The following is a 12,841-nucleotide window of genomic DNA, read 5'->3' on the forward strand; positions in this document are numbered from 1 at the left end:
TTTAATCTTGGTCTCTAGTAATGGGTGATCAGACGACAATGGCCCACTCTTCAATTATGCAAAAACGCAGCCTTTTGAAGCTGTGCCCTGGAGGTGGGGAATCTGTATTCAACTCCCCCTAAATATTAACACTTTTGTTCCAAAAGTCCATCTTTTTCTGGCACCACTCTTCAATATAGTCCTTTGAACCCCCAGGTCTTGCATTAGTTACATCTCTCCTGAGTGGTTACATACAATCCCAGCCCAGAGGGGCTGGGTATCATAGGCCAGGGGAGACAGTCTTCCCTAACCTATGCTGTGGCCCTGCCCATGCTCCCTCCCCCTTCCCTGGAGCTGGCTGGGGCTCAGCTCCAGCCTCAGCCTGGTGCAGCCAGTGCAGCTTGGGCTGGCCGGGGGCTCCAGCTGGCCAGTACAGCCAAGACTCCTCTGGCCACAGGGAGGAGAGAGGGGGCAGGGGCAGGGCCAGCCAACTTGCCTTCCTGAAGGGGGAGGAGGGTTCACCCGCCACCCATGTCTGTGCCTCCATTTCCTCAGCTGCTAAGTGGGGATAATGATACTTTTCGACCTCTCAGAGAGGCTGAGAGAGTCTCTAAGGACAGCAAGATCCTTGATGGCAAGACCTGTATCATATTAAGCATAAAATGTGTAGACAAAGCTCACCAAAAAATAAACATTAAACTAACTGAATTCACACACACACAAAAGGAGGACTTGTGGCACCTTAGAGACTAACGAATTTATTTGAGCATAAGCTTTCGTGAGCTACAGCTCACTTCATCGGATGCATACAGTGGAAAATCTAGTAGGGAGATTTTATATACACAGAGAACATGAAACAATGGGTGTTACCATACACACTGTAACAAGAGTGATCAGATAAGGTGAGCTATTACCAGCAGGAGAGAGGAAAAAAAAAAAAAAAACTTTTGTAGTGATAATCAAGGTGGGCCATTTCCAGCAGTTGACAATTCACAATTCAGTGCATCCTCTCTGTTCATTTGGGGCATGCTTCCTACATGTCACGGAGTCACTGGGACGATACTCTGGAACTACTCCCTACAAAGCCAGTCAGGACTCTGGGGGAGCCTCCTCTCTGAGCATACTGTCTCCAGGGCAAGAAGCTTACACAGGCTTCAACCTTCCTGGGTCTGACCTTGGAGCATTCAGCATCCCCTTCCACGCTGTGCGCTTCCCACAGCGAGTCCGCCCAGGCGGGGCTCCTGTGGAAGCCAGAGGGCCCTGCACCCAAACTCTGCAGTCAGTACTGACTCTCAGCCAGACAGTAAAACAGAAGATTTATTAGTGGACAGGAACACTGCATAGGGCAGCACTTGTTAGCACAGAAATCGGTGACTTTAAGCCAAGTCCATCTTGAGGGGAGGGGAGCCCAGAGCTAGGGCTCTGGTCCTCCCCCTGAGCCCCAAGCCAGCCGAGACTGACTCACTTCCAGCTGCCTGGCCCCTGCCCTGCCCGTTGCTTCTCCTCCAGCCTCTCTCTTGCTTCCCGGGCCAAGAGTCACCTGGTCGCATCCCCCTCCTGGGTCTCAGGTTACGAAGGGGCAGCCATAGCATCTGAGCAGGCAGCTGGAGCAATCCCCGCAAAAGTCACGCTTATTCCCACCACCTAGACATTGGTGCAATACACAGGGAAATTAAGGCAAACACAGCATTCATGCAAAACAGTAAGACTCACATACAACATAAGGAAAAATCCCTACTTCATCACACTACATAAAAGCAAAACATGCATTTTCCAGTCTTAACCCAACTTATTTTGAATCAAGCAAAACAAGAACAAAATTAAATCTCTGCAAATGCGCACACAGTGTGTGTGTCTGCATTCTGCAGCAACAAAATGACTGCTGTCTGCATCAGGGCAAGAGTCTTTCCCTAAAAAGGTACAGAATTCTGAAGATAAACTATAACAGATGTGCTCCATATCCCATGGTGACAAGTTTTTGCATCCCACAGAGCTGGGTACCCTCCTAGAGTATGCATCACCACTGCATCTAGGCACCAGACATGGAATTCTGAAGTTCATAACAATTGACCTGTAAAAGGACACTTCTCTTGCCTACTCCAGTTCAGTCACTGTGGTTTAGTTGGGTTATTTAAGCACATTTATTCTTTCTCCACTGCCAAGCCAGCCATTGATATTTGGGGAAGATATATGGGAAAGAGTAGGCCTCTGAAGATGATTAGATATGGATATCTTCTGGGATGCAATTCCACAGTGAATGGTCCTCAGGTCAAGAATGCCCTGCTCAAGATCAGTCAATTGCAATGTTCCCTGCTGAGTACAGGGGGTGGGTGGAGGAAGGGGGCAAACACAGATAGATCTGCCTTTCATTAAATATAAATGTATCATTTATACCCCCCTAGTCCAGACTGAGATCTGAGGATCTGTCCAGTATTCTGTTGCATGGCGGACTTGTACAAATACCCACAGACGATAGATCTGTGGCAGCCACATGATGCCCCAGAAACAGGCTTCACATCTTCTCTGCCCCACATAAAAGCGTTCTCCAAGGATTTAGGGCTACCTGACAGAGGACAGGGGCTCAGTCACATCTGAAAGATAGGCTGGTAACTATAGCAGAGCCTTTTCCAAATTATAAAAGAAGGAAAACCAGGAATGAAGCAAAATATTCAATGCAAGTCTTGAGACTATTAGCTCTGACAGATTTTATAATCTACCCTTTTAAGGATACAACATGGTACCTTTTTAAGGCTAACAAGCTAAAGTTTAGGGTAAGTTACCATAAGCAAGACACTAATTCCACTGGTGTCATTTACACCCCAATGGGGCTGATGCTGGAAAAGCAAACAGGGTTTGGTAAGAAAGTATAAAGCAGGGCAAAAGATGAAGAGAACCTAATTGTCTTACCCACACTTTCCATAATTTGTTGGTCTTCCTTAAGTCTAACATAAGCCCCTCAGACTAAATTCACCACTGCTGTAAGCACTGTAGTCAGTGGCATTGCACCAGCTTACACTTGTAAGGAGTTTAGCCCCTTGCCTTACAGTGCCAGGTGCCCATCTATGGTGCTACATATTTTTTGGCCAGAAATGGTCTTGTAAATGTTAACGCATATTTACTGCCTGTAAAAAGAAAATGTATATCTAGATTTAGGACCAGACAGCCACATATTAAGACAATATATCACAAGCCTATAAGAACGGATTCCTCAAGAGAAACTTCAGTTCAAGTCTAACATCTCTGCTTGCTATAAAGCAGACTTCTGGACTTTATCATGACTCAGGGACACCTTCCAAACAACAGGCCTTGGTTTTAAACTAGCTGCACTTTAAATGGGAGTCTCGTTAGCTGAAATCCTGTGCCATGCTTTGAAAATGTGGGTGTTTATATCTAACCAAAGATTTTTAAAAGAAGAGGGGAAAAAAGAAATAAGCAGATCTTCAAATGCTTTGTTGTTCAAATCAGTCTATACATGCTACTGTGCTTTTATGGCTTCTGTTCAGCTCAGTCCATTAGACCCTACTAAGAGCCAGGAACTGCCTAGTTTAGTCCTGGCTTCAGCACTGACACTGCAATACCTGGGATGCGATATTTCACCTCTCTGCCTCAGCTGAAATAGAGAGAATACTTAGCTCCCTCCCTCTGAGGACTGGTCACGTCTGTATATTTTTCTATGCCTAGACAGCCCCATGTAAGTGTTCAGCATTGTTATATGTATGAAGCATGTTTGTTAAGGTTTAAGGTTCATTCTGGTATCAGTCAAAAGACACGAGTTAAGATATGGTTATAATTTTATGAGCACAAGGTGGAAAAATAAGGCCCATCAAGTTACTAATGTTCTGAAACCACAATAAAAGGCAGAACACACTGAGCTCTGAGCAGTTAGAGGAGTTCAGCAGCACAGATGCCTGGACTGGCTCTGCCCTTCATAGCCACTATCACAGCAAACAAAAAATCAATTTTTCATTTGCACGGCTCTCTTGTTCTTTAAGTTTATCTTCTCCAGGAACCAAAGCATCGGTCACTTCTAGAGATGAGATCTCTGCCACTGGAGGCCTTCCCATGAAAGAGCCTTGACTGCAGTCACAGTTCCTTCCCCGTTTGTGCTTCGCTACAGAATCATAGGAATCAGAGCTGGAACAGATCCATCAGGTCATCCAGCCTGCCACTCAGCCAGCACAGGATTGGTCCCTGCAGGCTATTTCCGAGGGCTTTACCCTTTAGAATTGTTTCCACACATTTCCAAAACAACAACCTGCCTCTGCTTCAGACTTGACTACAATATTGCACTACAAACTACACTGCCATGGTCCCCTGCTGGTTCCCAGCATTCATTTGTCAGGAAGCGCTAGCTTTCCAAAGCAAAGGAAACCACTCTCCCCTACCCTTCCCTTATATTTTAACGTGCATACAGACAGCATAGCCAACACCTGTATTCAGCCATGAAGATAACCTATTACAGCATGCGCACTGGATCACTCTTGAAACACTTTTGCTTTCAAGTGCCAGTTTTCACAGCCATTGAAGTGGTGCCAAATATATTAACATTTCACTGCTGCTTCCCTACGTCCCAATGTGTGCACCACAGTAGTGTTTATCCAGCCTCGCACGCCATCCAAATCCCACTCAGATGTAGCGCCACACCAGCTACAATCAGCAGCATTTTTCCGAGGAGCCTGGTGCCTTAGGCAGCAAAGCCATTAAAATTAAAGTTACAATGTAAATAAAGTGCACGTGCCAGCCAGAGGCTGCCATGCTGTGGAGACACTGATGAAAAACGTGCAGCAGTAAGAGCTAGTAGAGTAACTCCCCTTCCCTGATAGTACATCAGTGCTCTAGGAATTTTCAGAGTGGTAGCTCTCGACTGAGGGAAGACCTGTCCCCGGAAGTGCTAACCGTAGGCCCCACTAACCCCTGGTCACCAAGTAACTGACTCAATCCTAGTTTCATAAGGTACTGCTGGCAGAGCAATGAGCTGCACAGTGCACTTGAGAGTCATGAGCAGTAGAAACAACAAGGAGTCCTTGTAGCACTTAGAGACTAACAAATTTATTTGGGCATAAGCTTTCGTGGGCTAAAATCCACTTCATCAGATGCATGGAGTGGAAAATACAGTAGGAAGATTAGATATAGATACACACACACACACACGCCCCCCATGAAAAGATGGGGGTTGCCATACCAACTTTAAACAAATCAATTAAGATGGGCTATTATCAGCGGGGGGGGGGGGGGACTTTTGTAGTGATAATCAGGATGGCCCATTTCAAAACAGTTGACAAGAAGGTGTGAGTAACAGTGGGGGGTGGGGAATTACATGGGGAAATAGTTTTTAGTTTGTGTAATGACCAAACCACTCCCCGTCTTTATTCAGGCCTAATCTGATGGTGTCCAGTTTGCAAATTAATTCCAGTTCTGCAGTTTCACGTTGGAGTCTGTTTTTGAAGGTGTTTTTTGTTGAAGAATGGGCACTTTTAGGTCTGTTATTGAGTGACCAGAGAGACTGAAGTGTTCTCCAACTGGTTTTTGAATGTTAGGATTCCTGATGTCAGATGTGTCCATTTATTCTTTTGCATAGAGACTGTTCGATTTGGCCAATGTACATGGCAGAGGGGCATTGCTGGCACAGATCACATTGGTAGATGTGCAGGTGAAAAAAACCCTGATGGTGTGGCTGATGTGGTTAGGTCCTATGATGGTGTCCCTTCAATAGATATGTGGACAGAGTTGGCAACGGGCTTTATTGCAGGGTTTGGTTCCTGGGTTGGTGTTTTTGTTGTGTGGTGTGTAGTTGCTGGTGAGTATTTGCTTCAGGTTGGGGGGCTGTCTGTAAGCGAGGACTGGCCTGTCTCCCAAGGTCTGAGATAGTGAGGGATCGTCCTTCAGGATAGGTTGTAGATCCTTGATGCGCTGGAGAGATTTTAGTTGGAGGCTGTAGGTGACGGCTAGTGGCGTTCTGTTACTTTGTTGGGCCTGTCTTGTAGTAGGTGACTTCTGGCTACCCTTCTGGCTCTGTCAATCTGTTTCTTCAGTTCACCAGGTTGGTACTGTAGTTTTAAGAATGCTTGATAGAGCAGTCGAGTGCAGAGCACCTTTTGTGGGCAAACAGCAAAGTACCTCTCTCCTGGGGGTTTCAGGATTTTTATCTATCTATATTTAATTTTCAGGCCATACTGCTGCAGTCAGGTATAATTTCATGTAAGGGGGTGGTGAATACGGGGAATGTGTTTCCACTGAAACCGGAAGGCACTTGAGTCCAGCAGCATTAATAGATTTAAGCCAAAGTTGGATGATGTGGATTTCAGGGTGGTACTTTTCATACTTGCCACCTTTAGGAAGCAACAGGGCATCTAAGATAAAGTGACAGCAGCCCCCCCCGTACTTACCCCATAGTCAGGATGCATCTGCCTGGGCGGGTTAGCTGCACCCACTACACTGTCCTACTACTCATAGCTCCCAGTTGGTCCCAAAAGGCAGCAGGTCTTGGAGTTAACTAGAGTTGGTGAAGTTTTTCACACAAATAGGTTATTTGGAAAAAAAAAAAAAAAAACCTATCACCTGGTGGTTAGGGCAACACAGGGGGTAGGATTCAAATCCCTATGTCAGAGCAGGGTTTTGAATTGGGTCTCTCACACCCCAGGTGAGTGCCCTAATTGCTGGCCTAAAAAGTTAAGGGGGATAGCTCCTCCTCTTGTCTTGTGAATCCAGTGCCTGGACACAGGAAGTTTCAGCTCAAACAACGCGTTTCATCTGATCTGAAATGGACTTTCAATTCATCAAAATTTTTCAGATTCAGTTGGACTCAAGTAAATACATTGTAATCAACTGACAACCAAAAAAATAAAAAAATTAAAAAAATCAGGTATTGATCTCTAGAGCTAACTTCCCCCTCTCAGATGCAGGGGGAGTTTCCCCCTCTCAGACCTAGTGTCTCTGGCTCTGCAAAATCAGACAGAAATGGCTGCAGCAGTTACACTCTGGTCATATTTGCAAGCTCTTCTTCAGTCACAAGGGCTAGAAACAGCTTTTATGAAAAACAGCTGCTGATAGTCTACCAGAAGCACTTGACTCCAGGAGATGGGGCCCCAGCCATGGGCCTACAGGATTTATGCTTCAATCCAGCCCTGGGCAGGTATGGCAGTGCTATAGCTCTCCTCTGGCACAAGGACACAGGATAGAGACAAAGTTGCCATCAAACCATTTCCAGGTACAGAGGGCAGATATTCTGCTTCAGCTCCCATACTGTTTCCAATGCTGTGAAACCCCACCTTCATCACAGTTCACACAGCTTTGAGGGGACTCCACAAGGATGAATCTGGACCTGGTGCCCTTATTTCGACTTGTAACTTAGGACCTACCGTGCATTTGCCAATGCTTATGGAATTAGGACTCGCTTTCTGAATGTACATGAGCCATTACTGCGTTGTGGAGGAAAGGGAGGAGGGAGATTGCATGGGGGAGTGGAGAGAAAGTTCCCAAGAAGCCACCCTATGTTTTATTGTTCTCTCTCAGCCTGGTGCTGGCTCTTGCTAGAGAGCGTTACCATTTTCCAGCATTACAGGGTAAGGCCCTTTCACTTCCAGGCCCAGTTTCATTCACTTCACCCTCCTGAGCCTTTGCATCCTGCTGCACACCAACCTGGCATTTGAAGCAGTGGGGGCTTTTAATGATCTGCAGTGTCAGAATTAGAGTCTGTAGAACAACGCACCAGTAAAGACGGGCACTAAACAAGAGCGGGTATTACCACTGAAAGGAAAATGGATCTCTCTTTTCTTTCAGGAAGCCGCTGAGCGTGCACATGCTGCTGCAGCCTGCAGAAAAACACAGCACCATCTGTACAGAAAATTAAAGCCTCCCATTCCAATTCTAGTTAATGCTTCCCACTTCTGCAGGGAGACGGCCCAAACTTCAGTTTGCTGAGGCAAGCTTCACAGCAGCTGTGCCTAACTGGCATGAAAAGGAACAAACCACAGTTTAATATACAGGTGCACCCCACAGAAGTAACAGATTCCAACAGACAAAGCTTCCATCTTGAGCAGAGAGGCTACTGCAGATGCACCAGTACACACTGTATTGGGAGCCACAGTCTCTGGCAGCTGCACCTCCATATTAGCGGTGAGAGCTGCTGCAATTTTCTTAGTGTAATAATAAATAATGCCACCACCATATAGCTCTTATATAGCACTTTGTGATCTACTAATGCAAAGGGAAGTACATATTCAAATGAGAGGTCAGATTGGCTCTCTTCCAAATCTTTCTTGGGCTTCAGAGAGTCAATGGGAAACCTTAGAAGAACTAAAATTCATTTGCAAATTTAACACCATTAATTTGGGCTTGAATAGGGACTGGGAGTGGCTGGCTCACTTCAAAAGCAACTTGGCCTCTCTTGGAATTGACGCCTCCTCATCAATTATTGGGAGTGGACTACATCCACCCTGATTGAACTGGCCCTGCCAACACTGGTTCTCCACTTGTGAGGTAACTCCCTTCTCTTCATGTGTCAGTATAATAATGCCTGCATCTGTAATTTTCACTCCATGCATCTGAAGGGGGTTTTTTCCCCACAAAAGCTTATGCCCAAATAAATCGGTTAGTCTTTAAGGTGCCACTGGACTCCTTGTTGTTTTTGTGGATACAGAGTAACATGGCTACCCTCTGATACTTTAGAAGATTTGTTCATTAAAGAGAAAGGATAGTTCACTGGTTAACATAGCCTAGGACTTGTGAGACTTGAGTTCCAGCCCCTGTTTTGCCACAGACTTCCTGTGTGATCTTGGACAAATCACTTAGCCAATATGCCTCAGTTCCCCATCTGTATAATGAGGAAAGTATCACAGAAATATAGGACTGAAAGGACCTTGATAGGTCATCTACCCAGTCCCCAGCTCCAAGGCAGGACTAAGTATTATCTAGACCCTCCCTGACAGGTGTTATCTAACCTGTTCTTAAAAATCAACAATGATGGAGATTCTACAACCTCCTTAAGTAATTTGTTCCAGTGTTTAACCACCCTGACAGTTAGGCAGTTTTTCCTAATGACTAACCTAAATATCGCTTGCTTCAGTTTAAACCCATTATTTCTTGTCCTGTCCTCCAGGGATAATAGCACTGCCCTACATCACATCTTGAATACTGCATGCAGATGTGGTCACCCCATCTCATATATAGAATTGGAAAAGGTACAGAAAAGAGCAACAAAAATGATTAGGAGCATGGAACCGCTTCCATATGAGGAGAGATTAATAAGACTGGGACTTTTCAGCTTTGAAAAGAGATGACTAAGGGGGGATATGATAGAGATTTAGAAAATCATGACTGGTGTGGAGAAAGTAAATAAGGAACTGTTATTTACTCCTTCTCATAACACAAGAACTAGGCATCACCAAGTGAAATTAATAGGCATCGGGTTTCAAACAAATGAAAGGAAGTATTTCTTCACACAACGGACAGTCAACCTGTGGAACTCTTTGCCAGAGGATGCTATGAAGGCCAAGACCATAACAGTTCAAAAAAGAATTAGATAAGTTTATGGAGGATAGGTCCATCAATGGCTATTAGCCAGGATAGGCAGGGATACAAAACCATGCTCTGACGCATCCCTAGTCTCCGTTTGCCAGAAGCAGGGAATGGGCGACAGATAGGATGGATCACTTGATGACTGCCTGTTCTGTTCATTCCCTCTGAAGCCCCTAGCTCTGGCCACTGTTGGAAGACAAGTTACTGGGCTAGATGGATAATTGGTTTGACCCAGTATGGCCGTTCTTATGTTTTATAGCATTATGAGGGTAAATTCATTAAAAGATTGGGGATGCTCAGATATTATGTTCATAGGGCCAGGTAAGTGCCGAAGGGATCAATTTATCTTTCTTAAGGTCTGTGACAGGGTCAGGCCAGATGGCTATAGGAGAGTAATAGAAGGCAGATATATTAGCCTCAGGCTAAGTAGGTCCCTTTTCCCTGGGTAAGGTAACAAAGGAGGTTCCAGAACAATCAGGAACTTTCTGGAGACAATTAAGACAGGCTGATTAGAACACCTGCAGCCAGTCAAGAAGCTGCTAGAATCAATTAAGGCAGGCTAATCAGGGCACCTGGGTTTTAAAAAAGGAGCTCACTTCAGTTTGTGGTGTGCATGTGTGGAGCTGGGAGCAAGAGGCGCTAGGAGCTGAGAGTGAGAACGCGGACTGTTGGAGGACTGAGGTGTACAAGCATCATCAGACACCAGGAGGAAGGTCCTGTGGTGAAGATAAAGAAGGTGTTAGGAGGAGGCCATGGGGAAGTAGCCCAGGGAGTTGTAGCTGTTGCACAGCTGTTCCAGGAGGCACTCTAGACAGCTGCGTTCCACAGGGCCCTGGGCTGGAACCCAGAGAACCCGGGTTCCCCCCCCAATCCTCCCAACTCCTGGTCAGACACACGAGCAGTTGACCTGGACTGTGGGTTCAGAAAAACGGCCAAGCTGAGGGCTGCTGTGAAGCTCCAAGGCGAGCAAATCCGCCAATAAGCGCAAGGCCCACCAAGGTAGAGCAGAAACTTTGTCACAGGTCCAACAGCCCTGAAGGTCTGGTTGGGGTTGGGGCTATAGAAGGGTTATGCCTTGCTAGCACTGACACAAATTATTCACATTTACCGCAATTTAAGGTGGTGATCTTGGTCTACAAAGCCTTACCCTGTTCCAATTTTGGTTAGATTATCCACTGCCATTCCCTGTTCCCAATGGGGTGTTAGCACTAAGTGTCCATGGATTCAGACGCTGGGGATCTGGAGGCAGAGCACTCACCTGTAGAAATCACTTCCCCTATTAGCCTGAGAAAAACCAAATGTAATGAGTGACCTTCAGGGCATGGAGCAGTTATTTATTCTGGTAGTACCCTCAGTATGCCGAGCGCTGTCCCCATAGCTAGGGCAGGGCCTATCTAAGATGACAAATGACATCCGAAGACTGGAGGAGAGGAATGCAATCAAAAATATGTATGATTTTTATATACATTTTAAAATGAAACACACAGCAACTATACCAACTTCCTCTCCACCCATTCAGCATCAGTGGGTCAGTTCCTTGTAGGCATCACAGAAGTGTAACTTGAGAAATGAACTGGAAGGAGGTGAAGGTAGTGGCCTTTGGCATCAGTTCAGGGAAGGCATTCCATGTGTCGGGGAAAGCATAAAGAAAGCATGATGTGGACATGCGGGAAGACCCAGTTGGTACTGGCAGAGCAGAGGGATAGGGAGCTTCAAGAAGAAAGGAGGATAAATGGGATGGCTCAGAGTTGCCAGCGCCTTGAAGAAGAAGACAAGAAGTTTGAACTTGATGGGGCAGACCAGGGAAATCAGTAGAGGAATTCAAAGAAGGAGTAAGACATTCTGAATGATGAACAAGCCAGAATATGAAGTTGGCTGTTGTATTTTGAATAGACAGTAGATGGCCAACACGAGCATCAGGGAGGCAGACGGTTGGGGAAGTTACAATAAGTCAACACAGGAAACAGTGACAAGCTAAATGATAGCTCCAAGTGTAGATGCTGCCTCAGGGAAACTAGGGGTGGGATTGGATTCCCAGCTCGCATAGACATACTCGCGCTAGCTCTCATCGAGGGGAGGGGGGGATAGCTCAGTGGTTTGAGCATTGGCCTGCTAAACCCAGGGTTGTGAGTTCAATCCTTGAGGGGGCCATTTAGGGATTGGTCCTGCTTTGAGCAGGGGGTTGGACTAGATGACCTCCTGAGGTCCCTTCCAACCTTGATATTCTATGATTCTATGAATAGTAGTGTATCTGCACACGCACGGGAAGCGGCACGGGAAGCGGCAAGCAGTGGCATGGACTAGCTGCCCCAAGTTGTGCACTCATGGGATCTAGGCAGGTTTGTACGTGGTTGACTAGCCCAGGCCACCACGCACTGCTGCCTGTGCTACCATGACTATGCTACTATTCTCGAAGAGAGCTAGCATGAATATCTTTACAGGAGCTGAGAATCACCCTCCACCTGCTCCAAGAGTAGACTTAGCCGGAGAGAGGATGATTGCATCTTTAGAACAGGTTTCAGAGTAGCAGCCATGTTAGTCTGTATTCGCAAAAAGAAAAGGAGGACTTGTGGCACCTTAGAGACTAGCCAATTTATTTCAGCATAATCTGCATCCGATGAAGTGAGCTGTAGCTCACGAAAGCTTATGCTCAGATAAATTTGTTAGTCTCTAAGGTGCCACAAGTCCTCCTGTTCTTTTTGCTGACAGCAGTAATTGCTGGAATGAGCGGAGGGTGGGAAATTAGTAGATGCTACTATGGCAACTCTGAATGATTATTATATCCAGAGGTTTGACAATGGGATCATTTTTAGGAAAAAACTCCCATTTATATCCTCTGTAGGTAGTAAGTAATAAATAAATAAAAGGTTTATATAGCCTGCAGGCTGCATCCACAAGATGGTGGTATAACAGGAACACTGCTCAAATTCCCAGGAAAAGGCAGCAGTGCTCACATGCACGGTAAGATGACTAATGCAGCACACTGTACAGGTAATCCAGCACTACTGTACTCAGTACTTCTATGGTGCATTCCACCAGAGGATCTCCAAGGGTTTTTACAAAGCTCAGGTCTCCCTCCACTCTACAAATGGAGAACCAGACACGGTAAGTGATTTCCCCAAGGTACCACACCAATTTAGAGGCACAGCCCGGAAGGTCTAACACCCAGCCCTGGGTCTAACCACTAGGCCATGCCATGGCACGGTTACGTAGATGGGAGAAAGTAAAACCCTAGTTACAAGCACAAATTTCTCTGCTAATTATTTGCAAATGGCAAGAGTACAGTTTCAGGCAGACATGTGGCTGGGGAGTTTATTTACATTTCAATAATATACAGTTTATGGGG

General features: G+C 45.9%; 1 protein-coding gene across 5 annotated transcripts in view; it reads right to left on the reverse strand.

Annotated features, from left to right (window-relative positions):
- The window catches only part of ARHGAP39 (Rho GTPase activating protein 39), a 412,713-nt gene that overhangs the window by 268,582 nt on the left and 131,290 nt on the right, over positions 1–12,841 (reverse strand). The gene's annotated exons all lie outside the window — the stretch shown is intronic.

The sequence above is a fragment of the Natator depressus genome, chromosome 2, assembly GCF_965152275.1.
Source record: "Natator depressus isolate rNatDep1 chromosome 2, rNatDep2.hap1, whole genome shotgun sequence".
Taxonomy (NCBI): Eukaryota; Metazoa; Chordata; order Testudines; family Cheloniidae; genus Natator; species Natator depressus.